Source organism: Chionomys nivalis, chromosome 17 (genome assembly GCF_950005125.1).
Source record: "Chionomys nivalis chromosome 17, mChiNiv1.1, whole genome shotgun sequence".
Taxonomy (NCBI): Eukaryota; Metazoa; Chordata; class Mammalia; order Rodentia; family Cricetidae; genus Chionomys; species Chionomys nivalis.
The window spans coordinates 48,195,363-48,199,590 of record NC_080102.1 but is presented as its reverse complement, the minus strand read 5'-3'; the positions used below and the strand labels follow the sequence as shown (position 1 = coordinate 48,199,590).

At 40.6% G+C, this 4,228-nt stretch overlaps 1 non-coding gene across 1 annotated transcript; it reads left to right on the top strand.

Moving 5' to 3' along the window:
• The first annotated feature begins 985 nt into the window (after positions 1 to 985).
• LOC130889268 (small nucleolar RNA SNORA51) lies at positions 986 to 1,118 on the top strand. Its single transcript, XR_009058535.1, has one exon. It is a non-coding gene; the product is annotated as a small nucleolar RNA SNORA51 (small nucleolar RNA).
• The last annotated feature ends 3,110 nt before the right edge of the window (positions 1,119 to 4,228 follow it).

Below are 4,228 nucleotides of genomic sequence, written 5' to 3'. Positions count from 1 at the left end.
AGCAGCACTCCTCCATGGACTCAGCATCAGCTCCTGCCTCTAACATCCACCTGCCTTGAGTTCCTTTTCTGACTTCTCTAGCTGATGGACTACAAGCTGTAAGATAAAATAAACCCTTTCCTCTGTAATTTGCTTTCGGCCATGGTGTTTGATCACAGTAATAAAAATTAAGACAATTGGTATGACCTTGGGCAGTTTTATTATAGGAAGTGTATACACTGCATCAAACTGTGGGCAGACTTTTTTTTTTTTACAGTATTTGTAATGATGCTCCCTCCCTCACTCTGACAGCTACTCTCTACCTTCTCTTTTTCCCTGGTCTTTCAGGGATGGTTGCAAATATTATTAATCTTTTAAAAAATTATTGACCATCTCTGTCTTCTGGTTCTTTGTTTTCCTCTCTAACTTGCTTGCTCTTTCTTTTCTTCTTTTCAAGGTTAAAGCTGAGACAATTGACTCAAGCTACTTTGTTGCTATTATAGGCATTTAGTGCTACCAAGTTCTAAGAGCTCTGAAAGAGAGGCACCTCACAAATTTTCATCTGTTACATTTTTATTTTAATTCAGTTAAAAATATATTCTAATCTCCTTCATAGTTCCGTCTTTGACCCATGGTTAATCCAGTGTTATTTAATTTTTTTGTTGGTTTTTTTTTTTTCCAAGACAGGGTTTCTCTGTAGCTTTGGAGCCTATCCTGAAACTGACTCGGTAGACCAGGCTGGCCTTGAACTCCCAGAGAACTGCCTGCATCTGCCTCCCAAGTGCTGGGATTAAAGGCATGCGCCTAATGCTGGGAACTTTCTAGTCTTGATTTTAAATTAATTACATAATAAAAAGTATGCCATCATTGAATTGGATACTCTAAATTAAACCCAAATTCCTGTGCTGGAATCACAGCATTTGGGGGACTGAGGTCAGAGGATAACAGGTTCAAGACCAGCTTGGGCTATACTGTGATGACTGCCTGCCTTAAAAACAATGGGATGGGCCTCCTTGTGCTTACCACAGGCTGTGTTCTTACACTGGCTGTATAGAAAGAGGAGGCATAATAAAGCCACCCCATGTACACCTCAGCCCAGGCCACTGTGCCTGGTCTGTATTGTGAATGGGGAGACATGGAAAAAAACAAAAACAAAAACAAAAAACAAACAAAAAAAAACAATGGGATGTGATAGCCAGCTGCTGTCACATCTGTCATCCCACTGATCACCAGGTTTGTCCACCTACTCCTTCACCACTCTCTCTGTGTGTGCATGGATCAAAAGGATTGCCTGAGCAAAGGAGATATAGGCAACCCTAAAATGTAAATGAAATATGTATCCCATATCCCACATGTTTGGGGGGAGGAAAGAGGAGGCTTGAAAAAGTGCAAGACTAGCCTTGTCTACATGGCAAGTTCCAGGCCAGCTAGGTCATTAATGCAAGAGGCCATATGTCCTGGGTAGTTTTATGTCAACTTGACACAAGCTAAGGTCATCTGAAAGGAGTGAACCATAACTCCCCAAGATCTGACTGTAGGGCATTTTCTTCATTAGTGATCAACGAGGGAGGGCCCAGCCCATTGCCAGTGGTGTTATCCCTGGGCTGGTGGTGCTGGGTTGTATAAGAAAGCAGACTGAGCAAGCCATGATGAGCATGCCAGTAGGCAGCACCCCTCCACTGATTCTGCATTAGTTCCTGCTTCCAGATTCCTGCCCTGTTTTAGTTCCTGCCTTGATTTCCCTCAATGATGAGCTCTTACCTAGAATACGCTGAAATAAATCCTTTCCTTCCAAAGTTGCTTTGATTATGGTGTATATTGCTACAATAGAAATCTAAACTAAGATACCATATAACATAAAGAAGTGAATGAATAAATAAATAAGCAATCAAATATATAACACACAGAGGGGGGTCATAAAGTACTGCTGCATACTTAAACTTAATATTAACGCATTTTAATATAAAAAGGGTGCTTTAAGTCTACAAGTATTGTGACACATGCCAGGCAAGAGGATGAAGTATTTTAATCTAACTTGGGGTACATAACATGACCCTGTCTGGAAAAAAAGCAAAGCAAGCAAACGCACTAATAATTCTCTGAATGCTGTATATATTAGTTGACTGTGTTTCCCTCTGTTCTTCACACTGTGAGTGTCTCATCTATCACCATAGTAATTGGAGGCTGAGGGTACACTTAGCTGGTATGTCGGTGAGAAATAACTGTGATTACCCTCGGGCTCCTGCGCAGAAATTTCATCGCCATTCTGGAAAACAAAGATCACGAGGAAGAATTGACTTTGCTCTTCTTGTCTGTGCATGATGACATTCTCATTTCTTTACCAAATCATTCCCCAAGGGAGATCTGTCAGGATTAGCTAGTGACAACACGGAGTTTTTCCATACTTGTAATAAATCAATGATTTAGAGAAGATAACAAAATTATCTTAGCTCTCCAGCTCAGAAATGCATTTTTTAACATTGAATTTTGAGGAGTAATTTTTCATAGTAGGAAGCTTCCTTTTTTAGTTATTTACTGACTTATTTTGGATAAGCTTCTAACATAACTTTCCTAGTTCTCTGCAAAGAGTCAAAAGGAGTTTTCAAAGACCATAGGCTGCTAATTGAAAGTGTATTGACGTAGTTTTTAGCTTCACAGTTGTCAAGATTTTTTATTGAGAAAGTCAATATGCATGTAATATGTTCTGATCAAATCTACCTCCCAGTCTCTTCCACCAATTCATTCCCTCCCCCCTCATATTTTCCTCACAGTTTCACGTGCTCTTTTTTAACTAAAGCTCACTGAATCCACTTGTTGCTGCCTGTTTGCCTGGATGAACGACTGTCTACTGGATCATGAATAGTCTCGGGGTCTCCATCTATGAAGAAAGTTTATTCTCTTTCCCCCATCATTCATCAATTGCTAACAGCTTCTCAGCTAGGGACGCTACTTCATGAGCCCCTCCCTCCATTTCTGCGCTCATTATGGAGAAACACCATGATAAAGGCAGCTTACAAAAGAAAGCATTTAATTGGGGACTTGCTTGCTTACAGTTCAGAGGGTTAGTCCATGATCTGCATGGCAGAGAGAATGGTGGCAGGCAGACAGGCATGGTCTTGGAGGAGTAGTTGAGAGCTTACATCATGATTGCAGAGAGAGACAGAGACAGAGACAGAGGGAGGGAAGGAGGGAGGGAGGGAGGGAGGGAGTGAGGGAGGGAGGGAGTGAGGGAGGGAGGGGGCACTGGGCCTGCCTTGGGCTTTTGAAACTTCAGAGCCCACCCCTAGTGACATAGTGACATACTTCCTTCAACAAGGCCACACCTCGTAATCCTTCCAGAAGGAGTTCCAACAATTGAGGACTAAGTATTTAAATATACGAGCCTAAGGGGGCCATTTTCATTCAAGCCATAACACCATCTTAGCTGGGATTTTGTCTGTCTTGATCTCACATAGGTCTAAAGCAGTCACAGTCACAGTAAGTTCATCTGTACAATGGCCTTGTTCTGTCCAGAAAATAATGTCTTGATGCAGATGTACACTACTTCTACCTCTTAAAATCTCTCCCCCCATTCTTCTATGATGATCCCTCAGCATTGAGGAGATGTCCACCAATCGTCTGCAAGCTGTTATCTCTATACCCATATATTCATGGATCCTCATCAGAGAAGCTCTTCTTTTGGAAAATAGATAATGAGAAGTACAGAAACTCATTTTTATTTATTTATTTATTTATTTATTTATTTATTTATTTATGTGTTTGTTTATTTTTTTGATTTTCGAGACAGGGTTTCTCCGTAGCTTTTGGTTCCTGTCCTGGAACTAGCTCTTCTAGACTAGGCTGACCTTGAACTCACAGAGATCCGCCTGCCTCTGCCTCCCAAGTGCTGGGACTAAAGACGTGCACCACCACCGCCTGACCCAAGAGACTCATAATTTATAAAGATTTACTTTTCAAAGATTTTTGAAGTGTTTATACTTGATGTTTGTTGTGTTTTATGGATTTTATTTTAGTTCATGATTTTTTTTTCTGTAAGAGCTATCACATGTATGAATAGTGGCTGGCTATTATGCCATTTATTTGGAGGTAAGTGCACAAAAATTGTGCTCTGTCTTCTGTAACTAAGGCTCCATAGTGATCACCAGACAGAGAATGGCCACCAATAAACACAGAAATTAAGTATACTTTAAGACTCAAGAGAGATTAAAATCATTCATGTTTTGTTTTACTAGTTGATAGTTCATAAACA